Below are 23,528 nucleotides of genomic sequence, written 5' to 3'. Positions count from 1 at the left end.
ATATGACTCTTTTGCAATTCTGTGCATTTTTACCTTAATGTACTTAAAATTAATGTGAGAAGGGTCTTCAGGCTGCCTCCAACCACCAAAAGTATCCAAAGAACAAAAGTAAATTCAGATTGTACAGCACTTCACTACAAACTCCACAACAATGAGTAATTTTGCCTTGTTTTTTGCTGTATTCCCTGTACCTGGAACATAGCTGAGCATTTCAGCACAAAAGAAGAATTTTTTGAAACAATTATGAATTTTTTGTGTGAAGAAAACAAAGCTCAGGAGATCTGGCCAACTTTACAAGGGTCCCAGGGCTAGGGATTAGAAGAACCTAGATGTGAACACATGACTATCTAGCCCCATGAGACATTCTGCCCCACTCCAAATGTTTCCATCAGGGGACATGGCAGGTCCCCATTTTCTTGAGCTACAGTTTTGGAGAGTCTCTCCATAGGTGATGAGACTGAGCAACTGCTGGGTTTGAGTGAGGTGCCATTCTGAGCTGTGATTTGTTGTCTCAATGCGCATGACCCAAGTATTTCCCTCTTTCCCATGGCCCCTGGACTCCACTCAGTGATGAGTGACAAGAATGAATCTTTTGTAGGATGAGCCTTCACACAGCCCCAAAGGGACACAGTCGGCTTCTGGTTACACATCAATGGCCAGTTACACTGCCTACCCAACAGAACGTTGTGCTCCAAACACATTTTTTTGCAGACTTGTAAAACTGTACCAAGGGAAACAGACTCTCAGAGAAAGAAAATAACTTGTCCTGAGTAACACAGCTAGTAGCACAGGAGACAGGACTTGAACCTGGGCAGCCTGACTTCAGGAACTGGGTTCTTGGCTACTATGCTATCCAGCTCTTCCTGACCTGTGGTCTCTCCGGTCAGGCCCAGGAGCAGAGCAATCCCCAAGCAAAGCCTATTGCTTAGAGGTTAGAGCCAGGAGGACCAAAGTCCACTACCATGTATTTATCTGTCTCCGAACCAGGTTACACGGCTACAGAGGCATCCTGACAGAACTGGTGCAAGAACATAGTCACCATACAACTCTGCCCTGTTGCTGCATCACCAGATATGAACTGCGTGTTTGCCAAGGTAGTACTCCGAACTATTTAAACACCAAGTCTAAGTCAGGCAGCATAGACATACCAGTTCAAAAGACCCAAACAACCTAACACTTTCTAGAATTTGTATTTTTTTAAGCAGTACTGGGGTTTTGAACTTGGGATCTTGTGCTAACTAGGCAGGTGCTCTTACCACTTGAGCTATGCCCCCAACACTTCTATTTATTCATTCATTTATTTGAATAGGCTCTTGTGCATTTTTCCTGGGCTCAGCCTGGAACTGTGATCTTCCTTTTCTGTGGATAGGATTATAGTCAGGCATATATCATCAAGACCAGCCTTGAAAACTGCATATGTTTAAGAAATGATTGTTAATATGAATATTAAAGTACCAATGTGTTTGTTGTAAATATTTAAATGATACCAGAATTTGAGTAACTGTTGTTTCTTATTTTTTTAATGTATTTCTGAACCTTTAGGAAAATTAAAACGCTCAAGCCTTTCAACTGTGCTTCATGGCTGGTGCTCCTCCAGCCCAGAGACTCCATGGGCAGCCAGTCTGCTCCACACCACTAAACACCACCCCCTAGGCCCCCTGAGGCCTGAGATCTGGACACTTGGAAACACTGGAGATGATTTAGCAAATTCAATTTCCTAAGTGTCTGTTAGAAACAGATACTCATCATTTAAAGAGGCTTCTGGAGAAGACCTTATAAGAAGAGTCAAGTTTGTCTTCTGAAACCCAACTCTTCACTTGTAATATAGAAAAATGGAGCTGGGACTTCAAATGCTACCTTCAACAATTGGTAAGATGACAAAGACTGATGGTGGCAGTCCAGAAGTCACATGCTAGAAGGAAGTCCAGAATTCACACTGGTTGAAGTCTCAAGAGCTCTGCCCCTCTTCTCCCCAAGAGGGTACATGGTTTTAGCAAAAGTCCTTTCTTCCCAGTCAGTGGCAGATTTACAGTAAATCATCACAGAATAGCAATTGCCACAAGGCATTACTCACCCAACTGTTCAAGTCAAAATCCCGGGCACAGCACAGATCCCAATCAAGACCTGCACCAGGCAGCTGGTCTGATGCCTATGTGACATGGAGTTTAGAAGCCCCATTTGGCCTGATGATGGACACTGACCTGCAGAATCCACCCCACAATTCCCTCCCAGGTTACTTGAAGTTGTTCATTTACAAGTTGTGGTTTCTACTACTTTGCAATCCAAACTCTTTCTGACCTACTAACAGGGATCCCAATTTGTGGCTGACCCTCACCCAGTAAGGGATGAAAATCAATGAGTAAAACCCCAGCTTCAATAAGACCTGTCGAAACTATTCCAGGAATGGGGAGAAGGATAAAGGAGAATGATAGAGGGATGAATTTAAGTATGATATAGTCGACATATTGTAAGAACTTTTGAAAATGCCACAATGTACCCCCAGCACAACAATTAAAATAATAAATAATTAAACCCAGCTTCCTGCCCATTTGTAGGTAAATGCAGAACTCAACTCCATCTAGTAGACACATGCCCTGAGGAATGGAGTCCACATTGCTAACCAGTTCGTTAATCCAAAAGGAGAGTTTCTGACTGCCCTTCATCCCCATCACCACCACCATCATCACCGTCACCATCACCATCACCACCACCATCACCACCATCATCATCTCCACCACCATCACCATCTCCTGACCATCACCACAATTGTTATCATCACCATAATCATCTTTGTTAAGTCACTATCATTAGCAACATCACCTTTGTCACAGATTTAATACTAACTGATAACTCTATTTTAATCACATTATATACATCACCCTGCTTAGTCCTCACCACCACTGCTTCAGGTAAGAAATATATTTTGCTGAAATTTGCAGAAGGGAAAATCGAAATACAGATATTGAGGTTTCCCAGGTCACACAGGTACTGACAGGGGAACCAGAACCAATTCCATGTGACTCAAGCTCCAACGGTGTTTAATTCAGTTCAACTCCAGGAGGGGACTGAACTTAGTTCATGGCCCCAGACCCAGCAGCCCAAAATGGGCATGCCATACTTAGAAGAAGAGAAGATGAAAGATAAAAGAACAAAAACAAAACAAAAGCAAGAAAAAATAAACAGGAAAGAGTAGGTAAAAATAAGAAAAAAGAAATATGAGGAAGCCAGAAAGGCATAAAAGGAGTCAAACAGATGACAGGGTCAGCTCCTCAATAGAGTACCTCTGTTTAGACACCCGGAATTAGAACTAAATCTATAAGACAATCTGAGACATAATCTGTTTCTCTTTTTTCCTGATCTATAATATGCCACATAGCCACCCACACATGCACCTGAAAATTACAGAGCAAGTAGGTTGGCAGTCCAAACACACAGGTTTACTGCTATGATGCTCAAACATGTCTGAAACATACTTCAGCTCCTTTGGTCAGTAATCTACTTATTGTTCGGCACTCAACTCAATTGTTCCTCTTCTAGGATCCCTTCATGATTTCTCCTGCAAAGTTACCAACCTCTCCTCAGTACTTTCACAGATCTTATACCTAGGCTTATCCACCAGCATTTCTAACACTGGATTGTGAACATCACTTTTTACCTGTTTGCTCCCCAACTCAAGTGGAGACTGTCAACAGTGCAATATTACGCCCATTCTAGCTTGTTTTCCTGAATGCCCACCATGGGCTCTCCCCACTGAGGCCCTGTGTGATGGTCAATCTTGATTGTCAGCTTGGATGGATGGAAAGATGACTAGGAGATTAGTAAAGCACACTTCTTAATGTATCTGTGATGGTGTTTCCAGAGAGGACTGTGAAGGGGGCAAGGCTAGCCTTGAATGTGGCCAGCACCATCCAATAGACTGGGGGCACAGATAGAATAAGAGAGGAAGAAGGAGGAAGCTGACTGACACAAGCATATTCTATTCTGCCTTCTGACAGCCATAAGTAGAATAGCTCTGTTCTACCTCACCTTCTGCCATGAGGTTCTGTCTCACCACAGGCCCAGAAATGGAACCAGTCTATCATGAGCTGATACCTCTGAAACTGTGAGTCAAAATAAATCCTATCTCCCTTAAGTTGTTTTCTCGGGTATTTACAGTGATGAAAAGTCACCTGCTACCACTCTCAAGATGATCAAACGGTTCTCAGTTAGCAAAGGTCTTTAGTGGTACGGCTTTAGAGTATGGCTTCACCACAGCAATTTCAGAAGATCTAGGCTGCTCTCACTTGTCCCCCAGTATCCCAGCATGTCACAAAGTCAGCCAAACATAAGAGCTTTGAGAGATAAGAATGACACAAGATGCTCTCAAAATGACTAAAAGAACTTTCCCTCCCTCTATGTGTACGGTGGTTTGCCAACAGATACAAAATACCTCCGTATGTAAAACATTTGTCCAAATTCTGTGAATGGAGAAGTTGAAAATCATATAAAATTCACATCTTTTTTCTCTTTTTCCCATGTCTCCTCATTTGCAATACAGACCAGGCACAGGACCTGGGCTGAGGTGTATATGTGGTAGATTTACTTTGCCGCCTCATTTGATATAGTCAATATAAAAATACAGCCTGTGACAAGCACCAGGAGGGCCCAAATGCACATCTTTTATAGAGCCATGCACTCTACTGGAGAAAGAAAGACAATGAATATATACAAATATCACTTTGGAGATTGTTGAGTCTAGTAAAGGGTAGAAAGGAGTTTTTAGTTATAGAGATTAACTAAAAGGAGGAAGGGCTTCTAAACCCCATGTATGATCCCCAACATGACTGGCCAGCTGGAGCCTCTTGGTGCAGAGTTCTGTTGGCAAATCGAACACCAAGTACAAAGGTCCTGAGGTAGAAGCAAAACTAAGATTCTCCTGGAAAGGAGACTAGCTGTGGTGAGAGAGAGAAAGATGACAGTGAGAAAATAGGGAAGAGGATAGACAGAACCAAATCAAGCACAGACCTGCAAGTAATGATGAGAAATTTGACTTTACTACTAACTGATATGGGAAGTCAAAGGAAAACCTAACTAGGGAACACAGGCCATCTGTCTCATGGCTTGAAAGGATTTCTGTAATTACTGTGTGGAGCTTGGATCAACAGAAAGCTGGAAGGTAGCAGGAAGCCCGTGAAGGTGTTGAAGTGAGCCACCCGGGAGAGTTGCAGGCAATGTGGGCTGGGGTGGAGACTGTGGAACTGGAGAACAATAAGTAATTCCATTTCCATTATACAAGTTGGAGCCGCCAGATCTCTTTGATAAGCTAAATACAATGGCAGAGTGGAAGAAAAACATCAGAAACTCTCCTAGGCTTGTGACCAGAGCACTTGTGTGGATGGTGGTGCCATTTGCCAAGATGGAGATAAATGAAGGAAGACTATGCACCGAGAGAGGTGACACCTCCCTGGAATGCTGCTGAAGGTTGGAATTAGAGCAGTCAAGGAATACAGCCCCCTCCAAAACAAATCCTGTTGCACAGTTCAGTTAATTGGCTGAAATTTCAGTGTATCAGAGGCTTAGTCTCACAGTCACAAATGAGGCTGTTTGAACCATAGCTCATGCTGGAATTACTGTGTCATCAACCATAGGTTGGGAGCAGAAGGCTGAATCAATTGGCAGTGAAATGAGAATGAGCCCCTAGTGAATGGAAATAGCTTCCACGGAAGGGACTATCTAATTGTTAATCAATTGCAATACACTTTCTGGTCCACCTCTAAGGATGGGCTATGTGTCCTGCCTGCAACTGTGCCAACCGGTGGTCATTTCACTCACACAAGTAAGGATTTCTCAACAAAGGTCATGTCCCACTTGAAGACAAAAGTTTTCCAGGAAAGAACTGAAACTCAGAAGATTTTGGCTCTCAGATTGGTCCAACCTCCATCTTGGTAGTGATTTTATATATATATATATATATTTTTTTTTTTTTCTCCCTGAGCCAAGGAAAGAGCAAGAAAGTGAAATGACCACAGAAACATAATGGTCTACAACTGAGCATTCCTGGAAGGCTGACCTTGACTGGAAGATCCCCAAGTTTGCTATCAAAATCAAATGGGATCTGTAGTTTTGCAACAACGGAAATACCAACTGTTAAAAACAGAAGAAAAAGCCCTAAAACCAAGAGGAGCCAGGCAGATTCGTGAGAAAATCAGGCCTGGCTAGATGCTCCTGCAGACGAGTTGGAGACAGGGCAAAGGCTGAGTGCCTGGGTTTGACTTCTCCACCACCTGCGCACTGTCTGACCTTAAGAAGGTCACTTAACCTTTCTGTGCCTCCCTAGCCTCATCTGTAAAATGCAGTACTCTCAGTCCCTGCCTCTTGAGATTGTGGTAGTCCATAGTGGATGTTTAATGAGTGTCCTTGTTGGCATCAGTATCATTATGGCCAGATGTCACAGGCCTGATTAGGAGGCAACACCTCAGCTCTAGCTGAATGTGTCAGGGGCAACACTTCAAGCTTCCAGATTGTCAAATATCTCAAGTCAGAAATCTCAACAGTAAGTAAACTTCCTAAACTTTAATGTTGGAAATAAAATCACAAGATGTTGAATGGACAGGATGCACCTGTCAGATGCATTTGCAGACCCTAAAATTGCATGTGTCACCTGGGTAAGGCAGGCATGGAATCTCTGAGCTCAACTGGAGGTAGCGACGTGTATCTTATCCTTCTCATATGTATGCTGAGTTCTGGGCACATTGACTTTGTTCAGACACAGATGGGAAAATTGAGACTCAGGGAGAGGTTTAAACTTGCCCAGAGTTCACCGCCTACAAGTGGCAAAGCAGGGATTTGAAACTGGATTTCCCTGAATCCAGATGCAATTTTCTTAAGTATGGTGCTTCTCCAACATACTTGTTCCTCATCCTCTCCTGCTCAGAGGTAGTTGCCAGTGTGGCAACTAGAGGAATGACTCCATCCATCCAGTTCCAGGCAGGTCTATCTGCCTCCTAACCTGCCCCCTCCTCCTTCAGCACAAGGAAACAGCTAGTGAAGAAATGAAGAAATGTCTGAGCCTGCTGCAGCTCGTGCTGACGATGCATCTGAGTATTAAGCAGAAGCTGTTGTTTCCCCCACAGACATGTCTGTTTGGGATTTCTGTATGTGTTACATACAGAAATCATGTGTGATTAAACACAGTGAGCTGGCAGGAGACATCCAGGTGACTGCGATGTCATTTCCCTATCTCACTTGCCTACCTGCTGGACCTGCCCAGAAAAGCACTGTCCAGGGAAGACCTTGCTCTTCCTGTTTCATGATGCTGTGGGTTTCTGAGAATAAAAGGCATCATACCATTCTCTAACCTTCACTCTTTCTTTCTTAATCGAATTGAAAATAAAACCCAGAGAAGCAAATTCTAGCAATGTTCTTTGGTCATGAGCATCAGAAGACTCAATGTCATGCACTGCCCACACCAGCTCACCAATGAAGATGGCAAGGGAAGAAGCCAGGTGCGCAATGAGGCTTGTGGGATCCTCAGAGAGGCAAGATAAGTGATGGAAATAAAGTTGATTTTGAGCAGAGATGCAGGTCCTAGTTAAGTTCCCACCATGGTGTAATTTTTGAGAAATCATACAGATCTGGATTCTTGTTTTGTTTTTCTTTTAGTGGATTTAGCCCTTTAAAATGTCATATGGAGTTTTTTTTTAACTTAAAACTTTTTTCTTTTTTGGCAATACTAGGGATTGAACCCAGGGACATGTGCAGACTAGGCAAGCACTCTGTCACATGAGTCAGACCCCAGACCTTTTGTTTTTGAGATAGATTCTTACTAAATTTGCTCAGGCTGGCCTTGAACTCATGATCCTTCTGTCTCTGCTTCCCACATAATTAGGGTATCATGTGTGCCCCAACACACCACATTTCAAAGTTTTGTTTTCTTAAAGTAATATGTACATATGATAAATAAATTCAAAGAAAACTTAAAGGAATCCAGCATAAAGTAAGTTCACAAATGTTGGAGGGAATAATAATAAATTTAAAATCTATAATCTTTAAACATAGACTAAGAAGTAGAATATATATGTAAAGCATGAATTTTAAAATCTCCTTGAGACCTTCGAACCTATTTCTCTAGTTTCTGTCTATTCACAGATAAAGAAATTGATGCCACAAAACACATACATTAATGCAGCCCAATTTTACCTAAATGGTGCTTTGTGGTTCACAGTGCTCTGAATCTTGCTTATTGCATTTAGCAGTGGGCATTCGTGGATTTTTCCTCAACAGCAGTGTCCTTTGAGCCATACACCGTGGATACCAAGTGTCTATCGTAAGCAGACACCCATGAAAGCATCACTACAGCTTGAATGTCATAAGCCCATCAATCACATCCAAAAGTTTCTTCCTGACTTTTGTATATATTTTTTAATTTATTGTGATAAGAACACAAATGTAAAATCAATCTATCCTCCTACCAATATTTTAAGTACAGTTATGTCACCTAATGACAGGGATATGTTTTGAAATTTTTTGTCATTCTGTGAATACATAGAGTGTACAAAGACAGATACAAAGTCACTGGATAATAGAATTTTATAGGACCAAAATGCCAAGTAGTGCATGACTGCAAACAACCTAGTATCATTCTCTGTGGTCACTTTGTGTCCAGTTCATTATCTATAGTCATTTTTGTGTCCAGTTCATTCTCTGTAGTCACTTTGTGTTCAGTGGACCTCCAGAAGTCCTTCCCATCCCCGTCCCTGTTCCCTTGGCAACCAACATTCTACTTTTACGTACTTGACTATTCTAGATTCCTCATAGAATTGGAATCGTGTGACATTCATCCTCCTGTGTCTGACTCATTTCACTTCATCCACTTTGTCATTAATTGTTTGTAGGATCCTCACTGACTAATTTTTTAAATAGGGGAACATTATATTTTTAAAGATAACCAATAGATTTTTTGATTGTTTTGAAAAAAAGTGGCGGCGTTAGCCATTAGGAGTCCCATTTTCACATGAAAAACCACTGGAGCCAGTGCCAGCTCCTTTGTATTCACACAGGATGATATTCGGCAGTTCACCAGACTCTGTTACCCCAACTTCCCCTCTCCCTGCCTCAGTATCCTCATCTACATCAAATGCCTGGTTCTCTGGGTAATGCCCTGGACTGTGGGTGAGCACCTTCAGAGTCTGGTAGAGATTTGGCTGGAAACACACTGTCAGGAGCTTAAGACACAGGACCAAACCTACACCAAGACACCACGAGTGAGAGCAAAGCAGAGTATTTGCCTTATGGAATTGTCCTGCCCTTTACAGTTTGGAAACTGAGAATGACAAGTCCTCTCTGAAGAGTCTTTCTCTTACAGACATGTCACCACTCTGTGCAGTGTTTTCTCAGCATGTGCTCAGAATGATGAAGGTTGAGAAGCCTTCCTTTGGAGGCCAATGCATAGGAGGCTGCACCTTAGGAAGGTCAAAGCCAGCTTGAAATGTAGCAGCAAGGGCAGCCTGGCAAAATGCACTTTTCAAACATACTACACTATTTTTACCTGGCTAAATCTAAAGTGTAAATATTAAACAAAGCCAGGGAAGTGTCACAGGGAAAGTCTGTGCAGAGACACACACCGTCTTGAGAAGTTAGACTTTACCTGTTCTGTAATGGTCCTAATTACCTGCTTCCTTCAGCACCTTGTAGAGAGACCAGGAGGACCCCTTAATCATCATTCATGAGTGATTTCTTCATCAGACAAGGGAAGATGGTGTCCAGAGTAAACACTGGTTCTGGGGAAATTAAGAAGGTGGGCAAATCTGGCTGTAACTCCACAGTGGTTTTTCTCTTAATTTCTTAGAAATACTATTTGTGTCATTCATAAAAGAAGCCTTCCTTTCCAAATAGGAATGGACCATTGGTGATTACAAATCCTTGTGTGCATCTCAATGAAGAATAAAGAATTCTGGGTTACTTTCCCTGAAGTCAAAAGCAAGACAAGAATGTGTGTTCCCACCACCTCTATTCAACATTGTTGTAGAGATCTTAGAATCCCGAACAGGTTTGGAGATCAGAAAGAAGAAGACCTGTCCCTATGAACAGATAATACAAAATCCCATGGAATCTGCAAGAAGTTACTAAGTTAAAAAATTAATTTTTCAACTTTCTAGATACAAGATTGAAAATAATCCATTGACATTTTAAATATAAATTTATATGGAATTTTATATATAAATTTAATTGGAAAATTAAATAAAAAATTAAAGCACCTACCATCTGAATGGACTACAGGCAACTTGTGACCACAGAACCTCCCACCAGCCAAGTTGACTCTACAAAGTCACCTGTATAAAGACAAGTTCAAGGTAGCTAGATATGAAAACAAGGTCCTGGCAAGAGGCAATGGGACTTCAGATGGCCAAAATCACTTCTTACTTTTTCTTGGCCATTAGTTATTTCAGAAAATTAAGGAGACCAGGGGGATAACACAAATTTCCATTTATCAAATAGGTCCAAGCACATTCATCAGCACAGTTCCTAAACCTGTCTTAAAGAATTCAGAGCCAGATACAATGCACTGAATTAACCCACATTGGTCCAGGTGGGTCGCTAGGTCCCTGGGTTCCTATAGGTAAATTTGGTTCTCAGGGTCTTCCCCCATTTCCACCAGGAAGGAAAACAGAACTCTACAATTTTTGCTGGACCAAGGAAAACTTATCTAGAGTTCAAATGGCTAGTATCTCCTTTTCAGAGCCCATCTGTACTCTGCAGGCACGAACTATGGAAACTATCTCAATGCACCATCCCTGAGTTTTGTCCTGTCCAAGGAATTGAAATGTCACACTTCTAGAATCACTTTGGTTATTCACTATAATGACCACTACTGTATTTTGAGAGTGAATGCATAGCAGTGGCCAAAATAGTTGATTTGTGCATATGTTTTTCTGCTCACCACAATCCCATAAAGATGACTTATTTACCCAGAATTATAAAAGGTAAAACTGAGGCACAGAGAGATTAAGTCACTTGCTCACAGTCAAATACTAATAGCAGAGCCAGGATTCGATATTGTGCTTTCAAGGTCTTTGTTCTTAACAACTAAACTATATTGACTTGTCCTGTATAACCTCATGACATTATAAGCAATTTAAGTCTCTTGCAGGTCAAATGGAAATCAGACAGGTTATGCATTGATTAAAAAAAATAAAAGTAGGAGCTGGGTGCTGGTGGCTTATGCCTGTAAACCTAGCTACTTGGGAAGCTGAGACTGGGAAGATTGTGAGTCTAAGACAGGTTGGGCATACTGTTTGTGAGACCGCCCCCCACCTCCCCACCCCCCCACCCCCACCCCCCCACTCCCCCACCCCACCCCCGCACCCCCCACTCCCCCTACCCCGCCATCTCCAAAACAACTGGGGAAAATAGCCTGGAGGTGCAACTCAAGTTCTGTAATGTCCCTGCTTTGCAAGCATGAAGCCCTGAGTTCAAACCATAGTCCTAACTACTTAATTTAATAAGGAAAGAAAAAGGTGTATTTTCTTAACCTCCATTCATCATAGAAACATGAGTCAACAAATGTCCTGGGAGCTAAGTGTGTAGCCTTTGAATATTTCCCCAGGCTAGAAGCCCATAGCTCAGAGTTGGCTCCCATGGGAATGACAGGCAGAAGTTTCCTTAAGTGGAAATGCACAGATCCTGGAGTGGGAAAATGCTCTAAAGGCAGAGAGCAAATAGGAGGAGGATGTGGAGGAGAATGGAGAGGATAGGGTGAGGGGGCAGGGTCAAGTCATCACACAACTTCTTGGACACTATTGAGCAGTGAATTTTATTACAGAGGCTGGGTGAATCCCCTGGAAGATTTAAACAAGAAAGTGATGATGTCATCCAGTTTGTGGTTTAAGACCATCATTTCTGTTACTTAGAAAATTGGCTGTCAAAGGTAAAAACCAGGGGACACTGAAGAGCCATCCTGGAGGGAGGGGATGGGGCTGCAGCTGGGAAGCTGACAGTGAATGGAGATTTTGGGGGGGTCTGAGAGCTGGCTGGTCTCTGAGGAGGTCAAACACTTTACTCACCTTGTCCACTATGTCTACATTTCATTTTTGAACTAGAAATCCCATGAGGCCCTGGACCAGGCTTGTTTTCCTCTGTGATTGCAGAACCAAGCCATATGATAGGGAAAGAGTTGGAGATCAGGGAGTAATTACTGAAGGGGATGTGGGTAGCTAGGTTAAGTGTTAACTTTGTCTCTGTACTAGAGGCAAGTCAGATCTCACTGGCTCCCTGGTTAAATTCTTCCAAGGTCCAGGTATACAGTAGCAGGTATTCCTACAAGTGTCTTCAGAAAAATTTCATCTTGGAGTAAAGGGAGTCTACAAACCTGTTCAGAGAAAGAACCTTCCATCTTTATTTTATAGTCTCTAAGATTCAGCATTTTCTTTAATAACAACTGGAGACAAAATGACTAGTGGTAATAATAGCATTGTATCACAATGCAGATGTCTTGAAAAAAATTTGCATGCCTTACAACTTCAGAAGTAGGGAGTTTGAGACTCTGCCCTGTATTCTGCTGTTTAAAGCATTAATAAAGATACACATAGATTATTCTACTGTTGTTCTTTAAAAAATATTCTGAGAATTCACCAATAAAATTAGTTTTCTTATTATTCTATATTTTATTTTATGGATGAAAGTCATCATTCACGAAAAAGTTCCTAAGCCTCACCAGACTACCAAAGTGCTAATATCCAGAAATGCACTTAAAATGAAAGGACATTGATTCTGCCTGTCGGTGCCTAAATTAAGGTCTACCACTTGATTTCATGTGTAATTTTGGGCAAACCACTTGTCCTCTTCATGCCTCAGTCACCCCAACCACAAAATTGTAATGCGAATTATATATATTTTAGGGTTATTGGTATGATTACACTAAAGCTTACAGAATAGTGCCTGGTATTTTGGAAAACAATCAAATGTAGCTATTATTTCTATAGTCTAAAAAGCCCCAGATAATTTGAAGAAAAGTTTAGAAAGGGAAGGAAAAGAAGGAGTACAATACAAGAATAAGTAGGCTCATTTGATAATATTCCCTAAGCATGGTAGAGTTACAACAAAAAAGACTTTTATAGGGACATTTAAGGCTCTGATGGAAAAATGTTATTATGACCCTGGATGTTCATGTCTAGCTGTACTATTCTACAAAAATAGAAATATAATCCCCATTTGGCTACAGAAGTCTGGTAATTTCACTCTGCCATTTGCGTTAAATCAGTTTGTACCTCTCCATTCACCATGAAGCAGAGTTTGGCATCTGGCATTGCAGAAAGGGAATGGAAGAGAACTGACAAGTGAACACACCCCTGAGTGCTCTCTCTTTCTCCTTATGATTTTGTATAATGCTAAAATACACAGAACATGAAATTTACCACTAGAACCATTTTTCAAGTGTCACATAAGTGTAATTTAGAGTTCTCACAACTACTCCCACTATCTAGAGCCACAAGATTTTTGTCATCCCAAAGGAATCCCCATACCCATGAAGTGGTCACTTCTAACTACTCTGGTACCAAGTCCCTGGCAATCACTAATCTACTTTGCATCTGCAACTGACATTTCATCTCCATAACAGCATGTGACACATGGACTCCTGGTGCACCTCACCAGGTCCTATTGGTTATGCAGAGTCTCCCTTCCTGACCTGCTGACTGAATTCTCTCTTCTCTCATATCTGCCATCACCATAAGTGTCCCTACTTATATTTCCAGGACAGCGATTGTTCCATGCCCTTCATGCTCCTGACAGTGCCCCACAAAGACAGAGTACTCCTCTCTTTGGCATCACAGAACTGAAGAGGCTGAGCTCTGAGATGATAAAGTTTGGCTTTGCATTCAGGTCCATCACATACCAGCCCACATGGACCTGGACAGCCTCTTCATCTCCCTATGCCTCAACATCCTCATCTGAAGCCAGCAATTCCTCCTCAGAGGGTGTTGTCAGGAATAACAAAAGGAGAATCCATCATTGTACGTGGACTAACTGCTACTCTACAGCTGTTCTCTCTGTTCTTTTCCTCTCCTTCACCAAGAGTTCAAGCTACAGTCTCATCCAATGAGATAAGAAGCTGCAAATAAGTGTGGCCATATGACTTGGTGCTGCCAATGAGATGCCAGAGGTCCTCTCTGAAACAAGAGTGACACCTGCTGTCAAGCACCAGTACTTCTTCCCTTTCTGATTCCAACCACACCTGTATGAGGACTTGGTACCTCTTTTCTTAAATACAAAAAGCATCCATGACTAATATAATGATCATCAAGCATTCTTTTCGCTGTATTTTTAGTTCTATAGGTGATGAATCTGTCAAAACTTTATAAAAAGGTATTTCAAAGAATGTTACTAGTTGGTTGATTAAGAACAGTGACTTTCAGTGAAGAGATATGTACACTACAGGGTACATAGAGCACAGACAAAGGAAGCAGTTCAATTACTGATCTCTCTGGTTGTCGCTTGTGAGAAATAGATGCGTAGGAAGCACTTATAGCCAAGTGTGAATATGAAACATCCTCTTCTAAGAACAGACATCTTTCAGGAGGAAGGGGGACAGTTTACAGAATTTGGAGACAGCTAAAATAGTTGATAATAAAATAACTCAAAGCCAACCAAAAATACCAAAACCAATCAACCTTCATCTTCCTTTAATCAGTCCCTGAAAATCATTTCAGAGCCAATTTTCAAGGTAAACCATGAAATACATCAAAGCAAACACAGCCTGCCCAGCTTCATCAGGTTGTAATTAGTCACCTGCTATTTTCTAGAAATATTTCCAGGTTTTAGTTAGCTAATTTGAGTGGGGGAGGTTCTAACAGCCACAGGGATAGCTCTCAATGGGCAAATCCTGTGGAATATGACTTGTGTCTCAATAAATAAGTTTTTAGGAAGAGTTTGGTACTGCTCATCATGTTCACATCTTCTAGCTACTCAAAGTCACCATCATCCTTTCCTGGATTGTTGAAATATCTTCCAGTCTCCCTGCTTCTACGTTTGCCCTACTCCATCACTGTTAAAACCTGCCATGTGATGCTACTCCTCTATTCAAAACCCTTGATGCATGCTTACTCAGAAAAAAAGTTAAACTCCCTGTCAAATGTATAAAGTCCTGACAATCTGAATGTCCTTACCCACATTCACCAGTGTCTCTCTCTGTAATCACCTGCTGATCTTCTTCTGGACACTCAGCCCCAGCCACTCTGGCCTTCTTCCTGTTCCTCCAAGACAAGGCAGGCTCAGCTTCGGGTTTTGGCACTACTCTGTGCCCAGACTGGACCACTCTTCCCTATGATACTTTCCCATATACATTTCCTCCACTCCTTCAATCTTCTTCTTGGTGGATGTATGGGTGGGTAGATGGATGAATGCATGCATCTCTGGATGGATGGATGGCTGACTGGATGGATGCATCCATGCATGAATGCATGGATGGATAGGTCTATAGGTGGATGAATGGGGAGATGGATGGATCAGCTGTAAGCAACAGAACAAACTTACCTCCATATATGACTCTTTCATCTTCCAGTAGAATAATTTCTAATCTGTAAATGCCATCTTCCCACTTCCCTGATCTCACCTTGGTGTCATTGCCCATAAGTTTCATTCCCACATTTTCCTATTTGAATTTTAGGATCTTGGCAGCCAAGTCAATCCCTACCAAGACTCACTTCCACTTACCTAGGAGAAATTTACAATACCAAAGCCAGGCTACACTGGACACTCAATTAGTGAAGGATGAGTTCTGGCTGCTCCATTTAATTGGTACCCAAGCGTTTGGTGCAAGAATCTTCTGGAACAATTAATAAGTGCCTATCCTAGTCCTAGTACTTGTCCTTGAGTTAACTTACTCTAGTAGGTGAGGTTTGAGAGGTCTGAGACCTGAGTCTGATGGCAATGCATGTTCAACTTCTTGGAAGTGAAGACTAGATCTAATTTAACACTGAATCCCCCATAGTTTGGGGAGGGAACTAGTGCTTAATAAATATGTGTTAACTTCGAAATTGGAGTAATCCATTAAAATAACCATATAGGAAAATTATCCCAACTAAAAGAAAATGACTTAGAATTAATGCCCATCAGCAAATGCCCATCAGCAAGGCAGACAGAGAAATGCTAATATTCTGAAAATAGTCTTCTTACAGTTGACTCGGTATTAACAAGAAGAGTGAGGTGACCTTTCCCATAGGTTGTCAAAAGTGACAGGTATCACCACGATTCACCAAGAAAACCAGAATACATAGCATCTTAGAAATGCTGGTAATCACCATTGATTATTTAAATGCCAATAGAGAAAAAAATTATACACTCACACCCTCCAACATACATATGCATGTACCTATATATATTCAGGAGACAGAGTGTAAGTAAAATATTTTTTAAATTGTTGTTCAATATACACATATTGAGCATCCTCCAAGTGCAAGGATATAGGGGTTATACAGATTTACCTAATGACTAACCACAGCCCCAGGACACTTGAGAATTTAGTGAGCATGTTACAATTAGCTCACAAGTAGAATGGAATGCTGACTGCCATTTGGGTCAAAAACCAAATCAGAGTTCTTATAATGTTCAATTAACCTGAGGTCTCTCCAGCACTTCTCATCTGGGCAGAAATTCAATGGAAGGGATTTGCTGGCTCTTGTAAACTTAAAGTGTGTAAATATCCCTAAGTAAAGAGCTCTCATCCAAAAGAAATGAAACACTCAGTCTTCAATTAATGAAAATCCAATAATTCAGTTGTATCTCCTACTTGGCTCACTGTGTTAATTACAAAAGCCTCCAACTTTTTTTTATGCTACAAAGCTTCTCAGTCTGAAACCTGGTATTTTAGATCATCATTGTTTTTGTAAAGAGGCTGTCCCTAGGTGTGCAAGTTACTGAGCAGGCTTCCTGGCTTTTACTCAAAAGATAGCAGTAACTTTTGTGTGATATTGCTCAATGTCCCTATGTCAGTCAGGGTGTGTTTGTGTGTGTATAACAGAGAAGGATAAAGATGATAGATATAGATAGATATAGATAGATAGATAGATAGATGGATAGATAGATACAGACTTACACAATTGGCGGTTAGGTTGTCTAACAATGACTTTCTGCATGCTGGAGAATCATAGAATCCAGTAGCCACTCAGTCCAAGAAGCTGAAATCCTCAGAACAAGAAAGCCCCAGTCCAAGGATGGCATCCTGGAAGCTCCCTGGAGAGTTGTGGGGTGAATTCACATTGAAAGGCAAAGGAAGCTAGTCTGACATTCACAGCAGAGAGCTCACTTGCTCAGGAAGAATGGAGTTTGCATATGGTGGGTGGCTTCCTCCTCCTTCCAGCATTTTCCATCTGTGCCTTCAGCCTATTGGATGGCCCTGGCTAAGTTCAGGGCAGTCTTTCTCCCTCAGTTGCTGTCCCACCTGACAATCATCTCTGAGATGCCCTCAGAGACACACCCAGAAGTGTGCCTTATTAATCTCCTAAGCACTTCTAAATCCAATCAAGTTTACAATCAAAATTAATCAACATATTCCTCTTGGGGACATAATGTCCCCAGTTGAAACCATGGGTAATTCTAAGGTAATTAGATGCAACCACCCCAGTATTCTGTGGGTGTAATTTCTCTAAGCTCCCATTCAAGCATTCCTGAAGTGCCATGAGTGGAATTGTACCTATGTCTTCATCTGAAATAGTTTGGTTAGGAATGATTCATTTTTTCTAAGTAATTATAGGTAGAGATGCTTGTGTGAAGTATAGCAAGTGTTAATTTAAAAAGTCATTTGTTTCCCATTTGTTCCTTAAGACTTTCTCAGAATGGAGACTGCTCAGATTAGGGAATGGCTCCATCTTCATTACTTGAGTTGCTGTTTGTCTGGCTCCCAGGAGAGGTACATGAGTCCACAGTGTTCAGAACACAGCAATGGAGCAGGTAAAGGTTGTTTGGGGATGCAATAGTAGTGGGTTTTATTTCCATGCATGAGAAGGTTTCCAGGTAATGTTTAGGCCTACATGGCAGTCAGTGTTTAGAGGATGAGCATAGCTGATGGAACCCAGAACAGAAGGTGACAATCCTTCTGACAGTTGAGCTGGGGTTTCTGCATCCATGCTGTGCTAAAGGGCAGTTGTGGGCCATCTGGGGTCTACTGAGGAGACTGCCCTCTGCCATTATGAAGGCTTCCCAGCTTCCATCCCCAATGCCACAGGGGAAGGTTGAGAGTGCACAGGAACAAGCACAGCCTGCCAGCGGGAGGGGATTGGTCTTGTTCTCAATATGCCAATAGTTAATTTTTATTTCCATTCTGGGCATTCAAGGCTAGTGTGTGAAAACTTTGTTCGGTCCCAAATCGAAATAATGAGTCCTCTCTCTCTAATCTAGCTGACTGACTTCCCTAATGAGGACAACTGCACACTGAAGATTCAAATAATGAATCAGAACAAGTGATCTATTAGGTGTCATTTTCTTAAAAAGACAAAATTAGGGTGGTCCCAAGAAGTCCAGGCTAGCGTTCCTCTGAAGAGACAAGATGCTAAGGACACACAAACCCTAGTGTAAGTCCTTCTCACATGTGCACAACAGGCAGACTCAGTCTGAGACTGTCCTGTGCCAACCTCTGGCACAGGACAGTCTGAGACTGTCCTGTGCCAACCTCTGGCACAGACACTGAATATACAGTGGTGAACAAGGCAACAGCAGTCTCTGCTTTCTTGGACCTTTCTTCCAGTGAAGGAGATGAGTAAGAAGCAAATAAAATATGAAGGAAATAATTATTGGGTAGTGGGTGTGATCATCATGAAGGCCACCCTCCATTATTTGCAGCCTCCATGCATGACAGAAGTGCACGTTCCAGGGGCCCTGTGGATGGGTGGCCCCTTAGCTAGTTCCCACTTGCTGGAGGAGCAGCAGAAGGGATGGGTCTCACACACAAGCAGGGGCATTTCATCTACAGCACAAAACCCTCCAGGACAGTGACATCCCAAATGGCTGCTGCTTACTGTTGTATTTACATTACTGTATACTCAGCTGTTAGAATCTTTTTGAAGTTGACATTTCATCCACTTTATGCACAAAACCATTTTCAAAGTATTTGCTTATACTAATTTGTGTTCATCCTTTAGGATTCAGTTCTATTTTCTTCTCTTGGAAGCATGTGGTTCGTAGTAACTATCTCGTCTTTTGCCATCTAGTAACATCCCATGGATGGCTAGATCCAGCGTCTACACTTCCTTGTATTACAATTTGAATTATTCAGGCATCTTTCTTCCCCACTAGATGAGCAGTTTCTTATGCCCAGAGACAATGAATGATCTGCCTTTCTATTCCTGTGTTTAGGACGTGCTGCACACAATATCTGCCAATAAATGAATGTTTCCCTCTCCTAAATTAAGAAAACACAGTGGCTGCTCCTTCAGGCCCTTTCCCTGGGTGACTGTGGATTAGAGTCCTCTAGCTGCCCTGGGATAGTCTCACAGCATAAGCAAAGCCAAACCTTTGTTACTAATGACACTAACACAGGTGTTTGACACCTTAGCATAAACTAGTCTGTGTAGACTGTTAGGAGGCAATGCCAAGACAAAAATATGAAGGAGAGAAATGGTTCCATTATGGCTGTGAGGGATAGCTTTTCTGAGAACATGAAATTTGTGTTGGGACCTTAAGGTTTGAGAAAATCTGAACCCCAAGAACAAAGTCCCTGGATTGGAGGTGTATCTCAGTGGGAGAGTGTACATGTTTAGCACCTTCCTGGTTCAATCCCCCGTGCAGAAAAAAATACTTAAAAAAAAATCAAAGCCCCAGAGGTAGCAACAGCTCATTATGTCCAGTCTATGCACATGTGCACACTCTCACACATGTGCAGATGAAGCATGCACACACACACATAAACACCCACAAGGAAAGATGCAGATGGAGAAGACTTATAGGAGGCAAGGTTAAGAAAGGGCAGCCATGGGACCCTGTAAGCACATCCAGGGTAGCTAGCTGTCAATCAGAAGCACTAATCCTTTTGGTAAAATATCACACAATCCAAGCAGGGGCAGCATTTTTCCAGAAAGCAGCCTCAGTTCTTGTCCAGCTGCAGCATACCTCACATCATATATTAACTTCAAGATACACCTCAGCTGCTTATGTAGCTAAAGTTCTTGAGGGATATGCAGGTCTCACCAGTGGGGTGTAGTTTATTGTTCTGACCATGGTCCTGAAACTTAATGTTCTAGATGGCATTTCTCTGAGTATCCTCCAACTACCTGTAAATGACACATAGTGGAAAAGTCTCCAAAAATTTACACAACTTGCCTAACTCGTCATAGTTAATCAGAATTCCAAATAATTCTGACCAGAAAATTCTGTTCTTATTACTGTACCTTGTTGTCATGGGACTAAAACTGCATGCATGTTGAGGTTTATTTTCTGCTACCTCAGAAAAGCTAGAGACTGCAAACTTACAGATAGACAAACCATTCCATTTTATTCACCTCTCAAAAACAAGGTGATTAACACACAGTGGGAATAACCCACCATATTCAGCAATTCTAGCAATGCTATGCAGTTTGTCATTCTTTCCCTCTGATGGAGTAATCTTCAACTGTTCAGGCACATGTTAGCATTCAAAAGTAGTTGAAAATTCTTGCATCCTTATTCAAAAGGTTCAAAACTACTTCTGCCCTCCTCTGGGCAGGGCAATAACTCAGTATTTATAACTATCCAGCTCAAACTAATCTATGCTTTCCAGGTTCATAATAAAAGGGATAGGTAAGTTGGATAGATTGATAGGCAGATGCTAGATAGATAGATGGAGAGATCTCCCTAAAATAGTCCAAGATATCCTGACCTTGATTTTTTCTCTAAGCAATTCTAATCATTGGTATTTTTACCAGAGATAAGAGTTATCACTGAAAACATTTCCTAAACAGAGAAAAAAGTAGCTTTGACTTCCCATCCCCTTGGGAGGCCAGTCAATTTGCTCCCATCCCAAACTCTTGCCATTGTTGGGCCCCATGTGGATGGATGAATCATAACCAAAGAGAGGAGCTAAATTATTTCATCCAAACCTTAACGTAACTATTTGTCTTAGTTCATGCAAACTACAAGGAATCTCAACCCCAAATCTCTAAGGGATGGAGAGGCACAAGTTAATGTCTCCAAAAGTTAACAATGCATCTTGGAGAACTAAAAGCTAAAAACAGTATTCACCTTTCCAGGACCTTGCCTAAAATATCTGTATCACTCTATTGTCTTCTCAGAGAGAATGGACTCAGAACATCAGGACTGGACCTCCAGTCAAGTAGCCGCTGCAAGGCTGGTCTTCAGCAGTGAAGAGTGATTGCCTACGACTTCTCTCTCTTCAGGAAGTCAAATCTCAACACCTGGAATCCATCTGAACTCAGCTGAACCCTGAGAGGTGCTTTCAGAGCTCCTTAGGATCATCCAGGCTGGTGTTTACCTCACAGTGTAAAAAGACAGTGCATGCACATGGCCTAATGTCACCCATTTCTCTGCTGGAAAGTCACACCATTTATTCCTAATACATGCTGAGAATCACATTTGAAATGTGATTAAACACCAGCAGCCAAGAATGGCTATTATGCTTAACAGGCTGATTAGCAAGGGAGGGGAGCCCCATGCTGTGCTCCTGGTAAATGGGATGCCTGAAATGATACTAGCTGGTCTATCTCCATTTCGTTTTAGTGCAATGGTTTGTTACACATAAAACTAATAATGCTAAATAGTAGAATGTCAAGCCTCAACTCTTAATGGCCTCGTTTAAATTGAATTTGTATTTATTGTCCTTCTAATTATTTTCCCAGCATCTGACCAGGACTCTTCCCTGTGCCATGGTGAGAAGGCTAGCCTTCTACCACAGGGTAATTAAAATATACCAGTTCTTGAGAAGGCAAGATGATGGCTGTAGGGAACCTGGGCAATGACTCTTAGTAAGACCTGCTATTTTTCTTTCTAGGATCACATTTTGAAAGTAGTTTAGAAATTTAAAGCCATATTTTTAATCACAAGCACAACCTTCAAATGGTCACCATCACCAGCTGGTCATCCTTCCACGCATCTGTCCAGATTTACATGAACGCTGCCCACTGTGTCCTTCATACAGACCTTGCAGGGCACTGATTAACTCAAACACATGCAGAGAACAGTCCTTGGGCATCTGGAGACAAACTTCCCACCCTAGAGTAAATGCACTACTTTATACTAGCAGCATATTTATTTTAAATTCAAGTGTCAGGCATCCAGTTACTGCAGGATATACATGCTAGCTCTTGACTACTTCTAAATGCAGGCCCGCTCTCATTCCACTTAGAGTGAGTAGGGCAGACTCCACTCCTGGGGAAAGGAGAGGGCCAGGGCCTCAGTCCAGGCCACCAGTCCATTTCATCCTCCTAGACAGAGACCCTGTGAGGTCAAATCACCTGCAGAATGTTCAAAGAAGCTTTCAGAAATTTTAACTAAAAAGCACCTCTCTTTCCAAATACTTTGGAGGCAGAGACCGAGTGGATTGCAGTTTGAAGCCAGCCCCAACAAATGTAAGCAAGACCTGGTCTCAATAAGCAAGCCAGTCATGGTGTGCATTTCTGTAATCCCAACCACATAAGAGGCATAGATAGAAGGATTGCAGTCCACATCAGCCCCAGGCAAAAATGTGAGACCCTATTTGAAAAATAACCTACAACAAAAGGACTGGAGCAGTGACTCAAATGGTAGAGTGCCTGCCTAGCAAGCACCAAGCACAAACAACAGCAAAAATACACCTCTCTCTTCTGGGATTTAGAGCTACAGGGAGGGGAGCCAAGAACCTGGAGGGTTGAAGCCAACACAGAAAGAGAGCCAAAAGATGGTGACAATTTAGTGCAAATGCCTGAGACCCTGGGTCTACTTAGGTACATCAGTTGATTTATTTGTTCATTTGTTTGTTTGAATATAGGCTTTATTTTCTAGAGCAAGTTTAGGTTCACAGAAAAATTGAGTGAAAGGTACAGAGTTCCCGTGTGTATTCTACTCCCCCACCTCACCCGTGCACACACACATACACACACACACATACACATACACACACTCCCCATTCTCCTCCCCATCAACAACAACCTACACCTCAGTGGCTCACTTGCTACAGTCAGTGAAACTGTGTTGACATACCATTGTCACTCATTGTCCATAGTTCACATTAGAGTTCTCTCTTGGTGAGGGGTTTCTATGGGCTTTCCAAATACATAAGCAACTAGTATCACACTGAAAAATCCTTTGTGCCTCACCTATACATCCCTCCCTCCACAGAAACCCAGGTGGGTAATCTCTGGTTTTATCATCCCTATAGTTTTGTCTTTTATGGAGTGTCATGTACTTGGGGCCACAAAATATGTTCTTATTTTTAAGTGGTTTCTTGTAGGCAATGTACAGCTGGGCGTTTTTCATTCCATCCTATAATCTCTATGTTCTGACGGATGAGCTAAGATCATTTAGATTTGGCATAAATGTTGATAAGGTAGTATTCAGGTTTGTAATTTTATTATTTGTTTCATTTGCTCCCT

The 23,528-nt window shown here is 41.9% G+C and overlaps 1 non-coding gene across 1 annotated transcript; it reads right to left on the bottom strand.

Moving 5' to 3' along the window:
- Positions 1-4,512: 4,512 nt before the first annotated feature.
- Positions 4,513-4,644, bottom strand: LOC141419107 (small nucleolar RNA SNORA51). The gene has a single exon (XR_012443771.1). It is a non-coding gene; the product is annotated as a small nucleolar RNA SNORA51 (small nucleolar RNA).
- Between the last annotated feature and the right edge of the window lie 18,884 nt (positions 4,645-23,528).

Source organism: Castor canadensis, chromosome 18 (genome assembly GCF_047511655.1).
Source record: "Castor canadensis chromosome 18, mCasCan1.hap1v2, whole genome shotgun sequence".
NCBI classification, from domain to species: domain Eukaryota; kingdom Metazoa; phylum Chordata; class Mammalia; order Rodentia; family Castoridae; genus Castor; species Castor canadensis.
Note: the sequence above shows the minus strand (reverse complement) of the source record. Positions and strands in the feature narration are given on the sequence as shown.